The sequence below is a fragment of the Pteropus vampyrus genome, unplaced genomic scaffold (genome assembly GCF_000151845.1).
Source record: "Pteropus vampyrus isolate Shadow unplaced genomic scaffold, Pvam_2.0 Scaffold26, whole genome shotgun sequence".
Classification (NCBI taxonomy): domain Eukaryota; kingdom Metazoa; phylum Chordata; class Mammalia; order Chiroptera; family Pteropodidae; genus Pteropus; species Pteropus vampyrus.
Genome location: NW_011888807.1, coordinates 6,506,642 through 6,522,307, shown reverse-complemented (window position 1 = coordinate 6,522,307; position 15,666 = coordinate 6,506,642). Strand labels below are relative to the sequence as shown.

Sequence of the window (15,666 nt, the reverse complement as noted above, 5' to 3'; positions counted from 1 at the left end):
CATTTCCTCCCAAAATAACCAATGTTGTTATTTAATTAGTAAAAAATGTTTATGTCTTTGTAAATATATTTGAGTATATATAAAATAAGAGAAAAATCTTTTATTCCAAAGTGAAGTGTTTAACAACACTCTTTTATATTTGAGCATACATCTTAAGTGATATCTATTGCATTTTAATCAGCCTATTAAAATGAAATCAATTTCCTACATTTTCAAGTAAATTCACTTTTTTATAGGTTTCCTAAGGTGTTTTGTGAACTTTACACCCTGGATCTTAAAAGTATCAAAAGAATTAATCTTTCCCTCAAAAGAACACACAAATAAGCAAACCTCAAAGAAACACATACACACACCATTCCCTCATATTTCACTCAACGGTTGAAACACGGTATTTTTCAAATGACACCAAGCTATATGGAAAGTAAAATGCATTTTGTAAGTTAGTCAATTCATAGTATCTATTTTATATAACAAAAATAGTAGCATGGACATTAAATGCCAGTCTAATGCCTATTTTTCTTTCCTATATTCAACAATTGGGGACTTAGGAAGTCACCAAGCTTACCTGCATGATTAATGTTCTAGTTCATAATTAAGGCAGTGGGAGATTTAGTCAGTACATACACATTATTATGAAGTTGGTACTTTATTCTTTTTAAGTTGTTATATGATATTTTTTTAATTGTGCATTACCTATTAAATTAGAACTTTCAGATGCAATTATATTTTAATTGGAATTAATTTATTTGTAAACTACTGAAAGATGTCTCAAAATTATGGTTGAAGAAATATAATGAAAATATGTTTGTTAAGAAAATCTGATTAAAACTAAATATTTTCAACTTGCAAATTTTTTTAAGTTTAGTGGTTTCATCACTTTCTCTTATTTAATAATCTGAAGTAAACTAACTATATATTTGATTTTATTAAGTTTAAATGGCATTTATTCAAATTTTATAAACTATAATATTTATCTATCTCTTTAATAAATGACCACAAATGAATCATTGTTCGTATCTTCATTGACACTCTTTCACCACTGCTATTATTGCTGAGTTTTTCATCCTAAAATATGATGAACATTCATTTTAAAATAAATGTAAAGAGTCACAGCTGTGGCTGTATTAGAACTCAAAATGAGATAGAGCAAAAGAAACTACACAAATTGTCAGCCATAAACTTGAGAATTTGCACATCTCTTCAGTTCGTTCATGAAATGCATCCCTGTTTGGAGGAAGAGAAGCTTCAACCATGTGGAAGAAAAGCTAGCAATTAGCAGTATCTTGTTACAAATAAAGTGTTAAAACACAAAGAAGAGAGCAAATTTGAGTAATCTTGAAAAGATGGAGAATAAGTGAGCCCTGGAGACATCTTTGGGTGTGTTTCAGTTTATTTGTTTACAAAGTCTTTGGTGTCGGACAGTGAACCAAATTGAGTCTCAGAATTTTCATCAGAAAAATGAGAAACATTTAATAGAAGCATTTAATTCCTAGGTTGTCTTGAGAATTAGATAATATCTTTGAGTTCTGAAAACTTAATCATCACTCAATGTACGACAGGATTATTGCTCAATTCTTTTTGGTGAAACTCATGTATTTACAAGTAGTTGCATCATATGATTAGTGAATTGGTATATTTCTCCTATAGTAATTATAGTTTTCATCCTAGCGAAATTCTTTGGTGACAGTATACTAATTACTTTTTTCATTTCAAAACAAATTTTAATTGATTATATAAAAAAATGGATTAAAATGGTACTAAAGCATATAGAATTTTATCTATCGATCATCTATCATCTAATCTATCATCTATCTATCTATCATCTATCTATCTATGAATATAACAACAGTTTATAAACTTTCGACATTATAGTATTCTTGATTGATATCATATATCTAAAATCTGAATATTTTATAGAGCTCTTATAATTTTTATTACAAAAAATTATTGCTACAACATATTTTAATTTCTGCTTTTAGAAATTGCAAGTTTTGTGAGATCAATGGCCTGATTAACCCTATCATTCAATTCAGAAGACATAGATAGATACTCTCATATATGTTTGTAGTATTGTTCGTTTGTTTAGGTCACTGTGATAAATTTTAATGAATTAAATATGATCATTGATAAAATGATTCCAAATGTCCTGATGTGATTTCTAGTATTGATATTATTTTAGCATAGTGTGTTTTATTTGAAAGCATTTTCTACTTTTATCATAGCATATAATTTTAATTTCATAATAACTATGTCATAATCTATGAATCTTTAGCAGTACTCTCATTTGACAGATGATATAAAGGTATTTAAAATTTAGGAAACATATATAAGACATAGTGACATATATCAGTGGATATATCTATTTATCATATTTTTTTAAAATTAGTTACAACTGAAACTTTTATACTTATCAAGAAAGAAAAAATTTCTGAGCTCCTAATTCCTCTCTGTTTCTACCTTTGTAAGACTATAAATCCCCTAAAAGTAATAGATATGGAGAGAAAATATATCTGATACAATTCCTATCCTAAAACTAAGAGTATATTTAAATACTTCATGCATTTCAATATATTAGATAGGAGAAAACAATCTTAAAAGTGATGATAAATTTGTTTATGAAATAAATGGAAAAATCCAAATTAATTATTGATTAAAATGTAGATTTGGTTTTATATAAAGTTATTTGAAAGATAAAATAACTTTATATTAATAAAATTACATCAATTGTCTAGTAATCTCAATGTATTAGTTATAATGAGATTAATTACAATGGAAATATAATTCAGATTGGCACTGCAAAGCAAAAACAAAGGATTATTTTTTAAAGAAATCAACCATTGTCAAAATACCTATAACCAGAGTAATAATGACCAACCTCACAAAATTTCGATATAGGTGCTATTGTTGTGTTGGTCCCATGTTATTGATAATAATGCTGTCAGGAATGCCCAAGACATTCATTGGCTTGGGCCCCTATTACTTGTAGGGGCCCTCATAGACATTCCCTCCCACCCAGAACCAATGCTGTGGCTGGACTAGTCCTTGTTGTTTTTATTATGATCACAGGATGTACTTCAGTAAGAAACTATCCATAATTGATGAACCCAATTTATTACTAACAGGTCTCAGAGGGCCACACAGTGAGGTCACAGGTAAAAATAGAGAGAGCACGCAAACCTGGGACTCTATCTCTTTTAAGGTTCAAGGGTGAGATGTCTGGGGTTTTGTGGGTTCACTCTTTATTAGAAAAAGTAAAGTTAAAGAGCAAGAGTCAAATTAAAGTGCGGGAAGGGGAAAGCGGAGTTACTCAAAGCAATCAGTTGATTATCCAGGGCTTTTTGAAATAGGGAACATCACAGGTGAGAGGCAGCCTAATTCTTTATCTGGTTGTTTTGCTAGTAACTGTATCATACTGATGGCAATATATTTATTGGACATGGATGCCTTTTTAAATGGATGCCTTGGCAATCAAAAGCTTATGTCAAGCACTTGCACTACAGGTACTAAATTCTTCACAATTAAATGACACATTAATTTTGTTACTTATGTTTAAAAATGTAATATTAAGTGAAATATTTTAAATAATCCATGTAGAATAAAATGAATTTTAGCATACATCTAGAATGAATATAGCTCTAGTCTAGAATTATAGGCTCTAGTCTAGAATAATTTTTAGCCCGTCTACTGCTATTATTTTTTTAAAGCATATGAATCATATAACTTAATTGTTTAAATGTAAATGAATTTAGGGACCTGGTTGACCATTAAGTATAATGCTAACATATTGTTGTTTGAAAGATCTTAATAAATAATTGTTTGTCTTCTCTAAAAATTTTTTGAAGCTCGGTGACTTATAAAAACAAAATCGAGTATATACAACGTTAAACTATATCAAAAGAAAAGTTGAAGTATTTGTGCCAGCATAGAGAATTTGAAATGAATTTCAAAATTCTACTCATATCTAATATGGACATTTTTAATAAAATACAATTGCCTAAAATGTTGATTATTAAATAGTATTTTTATATACAAATTCTTTTACTTCAATCCTTGTTTTATTTTTCTGGCTTTAAAATACAATAAACTAAAATAAAACACAAAATGCATATATTCACACTTCAAACCACTGTCTAAAGCATTTATTTAATTAATCCAGGTTAAAAAACAATAATGATCTTGTCTGTGTTTCTCTATTTCCTTTATGTCAAAAGAAAGCAGTCTATTTTATTTTTATTTGGTTTATTAATGTGTCCTCTCCTTCCCTTTTGAAATAGATACTTAAAAAAAAATAGAACACAAAGACATAAAGACACATTCATCAGAATAATAGAAAAAGAAAGCTAGCCCTGAGAAAAAATGGAATAAAATAATTATAGCTCTGAGGTAGTCACTATAAAAATACTCAAATAGAGCATTTGCAATTGTAAAATATATCATCTTGACACAGTTAAATCTCAAAGTGTGCAAATCAAGTAGTTGTTTATGAGTTTATATTATGTGTTTAGCTATTAAAAATGTTTCTGGTTTTATAGGTGGTAATAAAACACAATTTGCATGGTGTTGTAAGATTTTGAAAATTAAGTGTCAGTATGTTGTTGTTGTTGTTGTTGTTTTTTCACTTGACAAAAATCAAGTAATAATTCAGTCTCCAGATGGTCCATGTAAGAGACCTGTTTATCTGTATAATGACAGGTTTCCACATTTAGGCTGAAAGAGTAGCTAAATTTCCATCAGTCTTTAAAAGAAAAACAATAATTATTATATGAGGTTGACTCAGTTTTAAAATTAAATATGTGAAACAGGTCATAATGAAAATAGGACACTATTTTCTTGGAAAGAACTTACGTGGAAAGAACAAGCAACACATGCTCTGGAGTTGGAGGCATTTTCAACCTTGCTTACAAATACCATGTTAATGATGAACCCGGATGGGAATGCTCACTGGGGGTCTTAGTCTCTTAGTCAGCTATGAACCCACTCATTTGAATAATGATAATGTTTTAAATTAGATTATTCTTAGATAGCATAGGATACTGAAGTTCTTTTAATTTTAGTAGATTTTAATTTGAATAAGAACACGCATCACTTGTTATATATAACCATTTCCAAAACTAAATGGAGTGTTCGCCTCTGGAAAAATTTGCAAATCTTTAAATATTTACCTATTTCATTACAGTATTTGGGAAATGAGGAAAACTGGTATTCGTATTTTCTTTCCAATACCATCTATTATGGGAAGGAAAACACTTATACTCCATTCTGTTTTCTGAGGGCACTCTCGTGGTTTGTGCAATTTAAAACATCATACATTTTCAAGAGCTTCATTTTAAGCTTGTTTCTTTCTTTGGCTTAGATCGGTTGAAACAGAAATCTTTGTTCTATTAGTTTACATTTCTTTTAAGTAAATAGTCTACTAATATTGTTTTTACTTTTATAAATGTAGGAAGATCTTCACTGATTTTATGGTAATAATCCTAGATTTAATATAATCTAATAATATATAAATTGCCTGCAAAACAATTTCCAAGGAAGAAAAGAAAATGTTCCCTATGTGTCATTTTCTTTAATTCATTTTTATATAATATACATATACATATAAATTTTAAATCAAAAATTTTCCATAATTATTATATTCCAGAAAGCCCATCACTCATAAAATATCAAAACTAAATGTATTATTTATTATTAGGATGATAATCTGTTTCATATTTTAAAAACTTGGCCTACGTATATGAATAAATGCATTTCTAGAACATCTTTAAAATTATTTTAAAAATCATTAATAAACTAAACCGGTTATATCTTTCTCACTAACCAACAAATTAAATTTATGAGCTGCACCTTTGAAGCTGAAAAGATTGCCGGCACTGCTCTTGCTTCTTTGACACTCCACATGAAAAACACAGTTAATAACCTCCCATGTAAGCTTGGTGAGACACCGAATTGATACTAATTATAACAACTTTGAGGTGGAAGGTGACCTTGACTTCAGCTGAAACTTTTTGCCAGGACAATAAATAACAGCAAAGAACCTAATACAATCTATTAACTTTGGGTGGGGAGTTTTTAGAATTGCAATAGGTGCTTGGATAACTGCAAGATTTTAAAACACCTCTTGCTTCAATAAAATGGTAGTTACTTATTTCTCCAGATTTCAAATAATCTCCCATTAGCTTTCTATACTCATTTAAATTAACCCGTGGCCAGAAAATTATAAACTACTTGATTCTAAGCATGTATAAGGTGATTTCAAGGTAAGGAGATAGATTTTCTGAATGACTTCTCAAATAGTACATAATGTTTGTAGAATTTTCATATCAAAACTGCTTATACTGAAGCTGTGATAATACCGACTCAAATAAATATCTTTAAAAAATATTAAGAAAAATGACCAAGTAAAAGCGATTGTCTCTGTAGATACACAGGTTTAAACTATTGCAAGAAAGCCTGTCAAGACCAATAATTTGAAGCAATTTCACAGTTAAAAAATTGAGTTCAATAGTGTTAAAAAAGAGAGTCTATAATAAATTTACTATAATTGCTAAGAAGTAAGAACAGAAATTAAACTTTCTTCACTAATATTGTTTAAAAAAATTACATTAGTATAAAGGAAATTCTATTCAACTGTTCAGTATAATAAATAGAAATACCTAATTTAAGTCCAGTTATTTTTCATTGGAAAAAAGGATAAACTCAAATATTCCCAAGGCTGTTTGCAAAGAATGCTAATCCATGAGTGTTTAAATAGGGAAGGAGAAAGTAACTTTAAATTAACATGAGAAATTGGATTAGATTCATTGAGAACATTTTTCAAAAGCATTTGAACCAGTTTTGATGTCTAAGAGCCAGGTTCCATAATAAATATATAATTTCCCTATCCAGGCTACAATTAAAAAGAGACAAACACTCTAGATAATAAAGGGTAGATCATGAAACTTGATAGGGCTGGCATTGTTATTATGTACCAAAAAAAGATAAATGAACAAACAAACAAAATTAAAATATCTATTTTTATCACTTAAGTATTCCGCTTTCCAGGAGATAATCATTTTGAATCTTTGTGTGAGGAATACCCATACATATTTAATTCATGGAGTAGTGAGAGATTCCTTATTTGAAATATTCTCAAATCTACTTGTATAGATGCAAACCATTTTTTTAATTTTAATGAAATGCTTTGAAAATCTTTATTGCAGGGGGAAAAAAGTTCTAAAAATTGTGTTAGCCATGAGTTAATAATAAACTAATACGATATGTCTTATTAACTTTCTATTAAAGGACTTTTAGTATCACATAGACAAGTAATTTTCAGTCTTGAGATAATAGTTTTTCAGAAAAAATCATTTTCTCGAGAGATTTTAGAAATAGCAATAATAATCTTCATAACATGATATATCTGCCTTTGTTTTATTAAGTATGTGTATATTATTAATTCAATTAGATTGGCAAATAAAAAACATGTAAAATAAAAGCAATTCAGCTTGTTTCACTCTGAAGTATACCTGTTTGTCTATCCTACAATTTGTGTCCTTCGGCATTTTGCAACTGATAGACCAGAAAGTTTTGTTCATACTGAGATTTTAGAATAGTTTTTTTTTTTTTTTAAGACAAATAATTATGGCCTAATTTTTCTTATATTTCTAGATATCCTATATTGTACTTTTCTGGAATTGAGCACTGCATCTCAAAATGCTGTTTTAGGGAACTAAAAACAAATTCTCATATACTTTTCTCTTGACAGGTTAAATCCAGATATAGTCCATCCTAAATTCAAGTATACAAGAAAAAAAAAAAATGCAAATGAGAAGGAACTTCTAATAGTTGGTTCATTTTACTACTTCATATTAATATTTCTAATTTCTCTAATCAATATTTGGCAGTATATCAATGTAGGATATTTCCATGATAATATATCGGTGTGGGATTTTTAAAGTTTTTAAGGAATGTAGTATTTACTAAAAACTAAAATAGTACATAGCATATTCTTAATGTGTAGTTATTGTTTCACTGGGCTAACAAAGAAAATCATATCTGGACTCAGCATGAGATAGTGAAAGTAATTCCTTGGGGCAGGATATTTTGGTGTAATACTGATTTGGCCTCTGGTCATGTGATCTTAGGCAAGGTAATTTATCTCTCTGTACCCTAGTCAGCTATGTGAATTTCAAGGTGTTTCTCAGCTCCTGAATTCTATGAAATATGCATATCTGAGGCCTTCACCAGGACTTCAAGGACCAGTATACCTTCTGGCGTTTTTTTAATCAAAACTGGTGGATTATTTTCTTAACATAATTCCATACTTCAAATTTACTTATATTTGAATTCTGAAAAGCTAAAAGACTATATAAATGAACTATTAGACTCTGAGCACAATATTTAGCTTTTTGGTCACTGTTTCCCAGTCCTACCCCATCTCTTCTCTTACCGCTTCCATTTGCACACTCATTTCTCTCTGGTGTTTTCTTTTACAAACCTTCATATACCTAAAGATTGTTCTGTAAAACCTTGCATTATGGTGGTAAAATAAATATTGAGTTCCAGTTGTGATGTCCATAAAACTAATGTATATGGTCCATTTTTACAGTTCTATAATTGAGTCCAAGTCTCTGCTGATCAATCACTTTATAGCCAAATCTACAGGTCAAACCAACTTTCAGATACTGGTTTCTGATGGAATTTAAGACTAATCTATGTGGATTGAATTAAAATGGTTGTAGAAGAATAAAATGGTGAAGAGCATGGTTTTGGGACTCATGTCATCTGGGTTCTTTTTTCCACTTTTAACTTGCGTAAGTTTTGTGACCTTTCTTAAACTCTGTGCTTCAGTTTCCTGATCAATAAAATGCAGATAATAATAATAGTGTCAACCTTAGAATGTAGTTCTTAAAATATGTTTATACATTTAACCTGCTTAAAACAATGCCTTGCTCACTATCCTCAATGTGTTCGTTTTTACAATCATCATTAACAATTTTCTCAACCATCTAAACACTATAGGATAAAAATGACTATTCTTTTGTAAATGTTAATGAGATTTATTGTTAATTGCTAGGTGAAAGTTACAGCATATGGAAGATAGATCATTCTTTTAAATTATGCAATTGCTCTTTGAAATCTAGAACTAATGAATTTCTGTCATGTGATTTTAAAATGAGTAGGGTAAAATAAAGAGTCATTGAAATTCTTAATTATTTAGTTAAATCAATCAATTATCAAATAAGTCATAAACATAATTTTTAAACAAAAATAATCTATTTTGTAATCATTTTTTTCAGCAAATATTAACAGGCATTTAAAAGGTTTTCAGTAGCAGAAATATCTAGTTTGAACCCTAGATACATGATTTGCAAGATTTTTATTCTTTAAGCTCTATTTCCCCATTTCTAAAATGGTTATATTAATTTACTTACAGGATAATTCTCAACACCAAACCAAGTACTGATTCAAATTTTCTATCATTGTCATAATATAGACGATCTTCTAAAATATGAGGGAGCCATTATTATAAATATATTGAGACTATACCGTTTATCATTTTTTAACTGTGGTCTTGTTAACATCAAATGACAGAATTTTATGTTAAAATATTATTATTCTGTATTTTTAATTTGTGCAACTTAATATTTGTCTTTGATATATTGACCTAATGAAGCCACATACTCAGCTTAAAACAACCATTACTAAATTTAATTGATTAAGATAAATTTAAATATCAGTAAATTAAAGAACTCTAGAAATGTTTGGAAAATTATCTAAACAAATTTAATATTTGGTAGACTTATTTATCACCAATTTGTAATATTTCAAAATTTTTTAACTTCCTAGTACTTTTTAATTTTCTTCTGTATTTCTAATTTTAAACAAGTTCATCATAGATAATTTAGTTTAAGAAATATTAAGCAAAATAAGGGAAAGAATGATCTTTATTCCATACTCTTGAGATTAAACTGTTACATTTTGGAAATATTATCCTAGAAGATTTTATTTTAACTATATGTATATATACGGTTTATACAAAAAATGTTTGATGTGAAATACTATGTTGTATTTTCTTTATCACTTTTCTATGATGATTTTCTCACTATGTCAATGATGATAATTCCACATTTCTTTGTTTTCTTGAGTTTAAATGACTTTTACATTTAAAAGACTAATATAAAGAAGTAATTTTATTTCTGCAAATTTATAAGAATTTTAATTTCATAATTTTTTTGGATTTACTCAGCATCAGTTGAACTACAATGAAAAATAGTTAAATGTAGATAAGTTTATGGTTCCAAGTAAATATTCAAAATATATTTATCTTTTATATTTGTCTTTTGAATATTTTGATATAAGATAAAATATATTTATCTTATATATTTGTCTTTTGAATATTTTGAATATTCAAAATATTCAAAAGACAACTGTTATAAACAGTTGGACAAAAACAATTGTCCAAGACAATTAAGAGATATAGTGAACATTGTGGTAAAATAAAGTTTTACCTATTTATTCAGTGGAGTAATTTAATCAAAGTTGCATATTTTATGAGATTTAAATATTTCAATTCACTGTTTAATACGTGACAAAATATACCTATTTTGAAAAGTTATTATTTTTAAAGTCGCATTACTATTAATTTAAAAATAAAATAAGAGATCTGCGTTATTATAATTATGTCAGACAAATAGTATAAATGGTCTTCTACCTAATATTAAATCATTTAACTTAAGTCTTTATTCTCGCTTAAGTAACATTCAAGATAGCAACATGATATATTTATTTCATGCTTAGTTTATCTACCAAAATATCCCTGAATGATTTTTACATTTATTTAGACATTTAAAAATAGAAGAATCATAGAACAATAGAAACAACCTTAAGAGTCATGCAACCTACCTTCTTCATTTTCTAGGTGAGGAAATTGAACCTCAGAGAAAAGAGATTTATGACCATACATTATGTGATGCCATAACCAGGCTTAAAACCATATTCTTTTGAATATTTTATTCTTACACAATGACCTATGATAGATATTACTTTCCTATGTACAGAGATATTGATTGACAATTTCTAATTTTCTATGTAGTTCAAAAAACATGATTTAGGAAGAGGAAATAAAGGATAGGTTTTTTAAATAATAAAATATTATAAGATCTTATTTATCTGAAATATCTTAATATTGTAAAATACAGAATTAAGGGGAATCAAATTTGAGAATTTACATTATTTGAAATGATGCCACTAAGAATTATTGATTATTAAACCTACCATGATCTTTCAAGATTAGAACTTTTCACTTCTTCATTTTACTGATGATCATACAACTAGTTTCAAAATTAGAACTAAAATTCATAAACACGAATTATATTTACTACATTGTGCTTTCTTCCAAATACTACAACAGTTAGTTTATAAAATTAAATCAAGAAAAACAATATGTCAACTCTAAATATTTTGTTAGAACACCTATAGATGTACAGAAGTCTTGATAATATTCTTTTAGGAATACATAGATAACAGATTCAATCTGTTTAAAACTTTATTGTTCTGAGATATTCTGATAAACTTTATAATTCCCCTTCATAAAACTTATCAAATATATTTTATATATTATTTTCTATATATTCCTACCCCAAAATAGTGGGAAGCTCATGTTAAAATGTAAAAGAAAAGTTATTAGGATTAATTATTTTACTGGCTTTTCCTAAACACCTAGTTTTATTAATTCATTAACTAAATCTTTAAACAAAATAAAGGATCCCTAAGTACAATACCTCTGAAAATCCTGTCCTTACACTTCTCGACCATTCTCACTATTACTAATATCTTCTCTACTATCCATCCTACTCCTGACACCTCATCTTATTATCACAAGTGCTAAGTGATACATGAGTCAGTGTGAAACTGTAATTGTTTTGTCATTCTTCCTTAAGTAACCTCTCTGGAGTCTCTTCAAGGTCAAGGCTGTCACTTTCTTCTCTCCATGCGATTTGGTGTTAAAATAAAGTGTTTTATTTAAATTACACCTGAATGTTTAGGTGTTCAAAATTAAAGTGAATCACTTTGAAAGTTTTATCTATAAGACACAAAGAAGATAGAGAAACATAAACATAATTGCTCGAGTAAAGAATTAACTAAAGTCTCCAGAATGAACTCTCAATGAAAGAGCGCTGTATTATTTGCATAGCTAAAACTTAATTTTGTTATTAGAACCATTAACTTTAACATCTCCTTGATTATTTATTCATAATCTGTAAACTGGAGATTGTAACTATGAATGTGGAAGCTGTTTGGGAATTGTAAAGTACTACAAATATATATTTCTCATTACTATTCTATTTTCTTAAAACCTTTTCTCAAACTACTATTGTCCAAGAATCATTTTTTTTAAATGAGAAAAAAGAAACATAAATATTCTAAAAAAATCCAAGTAAAAATTAATTTCTTTTTTTAAAAAAGGCTATTTTGCTATTTTTAAAATTGAGTCAATTGAACTTTTACCCTCCTAGTATTTGAATAATATTATAAGTAATTTATGTAATTATGCAGTTGTGCTATAATAATGAAAAGTTGAAAGATGGCGATGTTTTCACATTCCTAAAACAATTTATCTTTAGCCTTTTGCCTTGTATGCACTTTTTAGGAGACTTTTCTTCCCTTTAGCAGATGAGGTGAACATCCTATTTAGGAAAGCAAGGCAACTTTGAAATGGGTCTTAGTAGGGACAGAATTTTAAAATAGTCACCAAAGGTCATGGTCTGGTCTTCATTTTGATCAGCAAGAAAATTAATATATCAACGAGTCTAGTGAGATTAGGTTCTCAGAGAAAAACAAAAACATAATTTATCATCAATTTATTTGAACTTTTATTTTCCACTAAGCATTCAGTATGATAAGCAACAAGTTCCATCTTACATTGAAAAAGATCATCCAACCTAAAGGAGAGACATGAATATTAAGAGGAGGTTTCTTAATAGAGTGATCCCACCAGATATGGACAGCATTAGCATAATTGAAATGCTTAAGAAATGGTAGTAAAGATGCATAGATGCATAGTTCTTGTATGTGGCATGCACATTTTTTATTCGTTTTGAAAAAACGTTTTCATACTGTGATAAAATAAATAGATCACCACTTAGGTTTTATTATTTCAGCAGCTAGTTTTCTAAATCTTGACACTTTTATGACAATTCTAGCAGGTGCAATTTTACCTTTTCTGCAAACCTGGGGAATAGGGCTTTCCTAGTTCCTTCAATACTGTTTTTATCTGCAAGATACGTATCTTCAAACAAAACTAGAAATTGGATATGTAAAAGATGAAGGCAAGAGAAGCATGTAAAATGAAACAATATATAAATGAAGCATTACATATTTAGTTTGACTAAAATTAAACATAAAAGATGCAGTAGTGAAAAATCAGTCTTCATGTATTCATCCATGCAGTTATTGATTCAATAACTAGTTATTCTATGGAGGCAGCAAATTATAGGAAATTTAGTAGGTCACACTTAAAAGTTTAGAATTTATTCAGGAGGTAATAAAAATGATTTAAGTAAAATGATGAAAATTTAGATTAAATTTCGAAAGATCACTCTGAAGTGGTATAATGAATGAAAGACTGAGGAAGACAGAAATGGCAGAAAGCCATTGATGATATCTAAGTAATTAATGATGATGACTTGAAGAAGGTCAGTAGCCAAAGGCATAGAGAAGAGAGTATTGCTCACAAGATTTGGGAAAGTAAAATTGACAAGTTTTATAAATGATTAGGTTAGAAGTTTTAGTTTAAAGAGTGAATAATACCAAAGAATTGTTCCCAGGATTTTAGCTTGGGTCCCAAGGTGTTTGGTGTATTTTATCAGAATAAAAATATAATAGATAGGAGTTTTAATGTGCGTGGGGGGCGGGAGGAGTGATACATTCTGTTTTATACATGTAGAGTTTGGAATACATTTGCAACAACAAAGTGAAGATATTTAATAACTAGGGCATAGTATATATTATCTAGGATGGAAATCCAGATCTTTGGTTGAGATTTCCTTAGGTGGAGGGTAAGCCAGAGGGGAAACACAAAGTTAATAGAATGAATAAACTAAGAAAATAAAGATGCCAAAGTTTATACTGGATTTTTTTTTTTTTTTAAGCATCTAAGGATCATGTTGAAGAATGCAAAGGTGCAAATATGTGGCTAGAGTGGTGAGATGACAGCCAAGAAAAAGAGTTGTCACATGAGTCTAGGATAGGAAATTCTTAGGAATTACAGGAAAGTCCATAGTGCCAAATGGCTCAGAAAGACCAAATTTGAAACATGAAAAGTATTTATTTGATTTTTATACTGGAAGTATTTGATGAATTAAGAAAACGTAGTTTCAATAAAATGATTACATAAACATCAGACTGTAGGACTTGAGAAGTGAAGGAGAAGTAAAATGTAGAGAAAGTTAGTGCAATCTATTATTTGAAGAATGTTGTTTGAGAATAAAAGTAGATATTTAAAGCAGAGAGAAGTCAACATAAAGTCAATCAACATTTTTGAAGGATGATATAAACTTAGCATTTCTTTTTATTTTGTGAGAAGAGAGCTAGGAAAAAAAGAGAGGTTGAAAATATTGTTTAAAAAATAAGTTGATAGACTAAAAACCTAAAGAGGTCAAGATAGCATGGAATGTATCTCTACACACACACACACACACACACACACACAACATTAGCCCTGAATACAAAGTCACTATTTAATGGGACTGAAGAGAGAAGACAATAATAGTAATGGACACTTTAATAAAGTGGTGAAGTTTTGAAATCGTTGCTGTGCAAATGAAAAAGGAGGCTAATTTGGAACACACTGTAATTTGTGGGAACTATTTTTTTATTCAGTTCACAAATAATTGTTATCTACTTCTATCAGGCACTATGACAATCTACGGACAGGATAAAGAACAAAATAGATATACTCTGTGCCTTCACAGGGAGTGGAGGAGATAAATGGTATTTAAAATATGAACAGAATTCTCTGATTTGTTCTAGGAGGTCACCACAGAGAATCTTCGTAAGGAAGTGATATTTACTAGATATGAAGGATTTGTGCAAGATGTGAAGTTGGGGAATGAAGGGATTTGAAATAGAAAGGAGCACTTTATTTTATTTTATTTTTATTTTTTTAGGTGAGGCAACCCTTGGTTAACCTCACAGATTGCAAGGACCTTGTCAGATTACAAGGACCTTGTCAGTTTACAATCTCTTATCTTTTTTTTATTTTATTTTATTTTATTTTTTACACCTACAACACCTGGTCTTCCTAGGTGGTCTCCTATCCAAGTACTAACCAGGCCCGACCCTGCTTAGCTTCCAAGATCAGACGGGATCAGGCTTGTTCAGGGTAGCATGGCCGTAGACGAAAAGAGCGCTTTAGAAACAGAAAATAGTATATACAAAGATCCTGAAGTGAAAAGGAGCTTGGCTGTTCAAAAAACTGTTGAGATTGAAATGAAGATTGTCAAGAAGATGGTATGGCAGTATGTGGTATTCACTCAGGTTAGATACTGCAGAACTGTAAACTTATTTTAATGATTTGAGCTATTACTCTAAGAACAATTAAGAAGATGAAAGGAAGAAGGAAGGAGGGAATGAGAGAGGGAAGGAAGGAAGGAAGAAAGGAAGGAAGGAAGGAAGGAAGGAAGGAAG

At 29.0% G+C, this 15,666-nt stretch overlaps 1 protein-coding gene and 1 pseudogene across 1 annotated transcript in view; one reads left to right on the top strand and one right to left on the bottom strand.

Annotated features, from left to right (window-relative positions):
• CADM2 (cell adhesion molecule 2) overlaps positions 1-15,666 on the top strand; it is a 992,109-nt gene that overhangs the window by 923,388 nt on the left and 53,055 nt on the right. The window lies entirely within an intron of this gene.
• Positions 15,260-15,378, bottom strand: LOC111737411 (annotated as a pseudogene).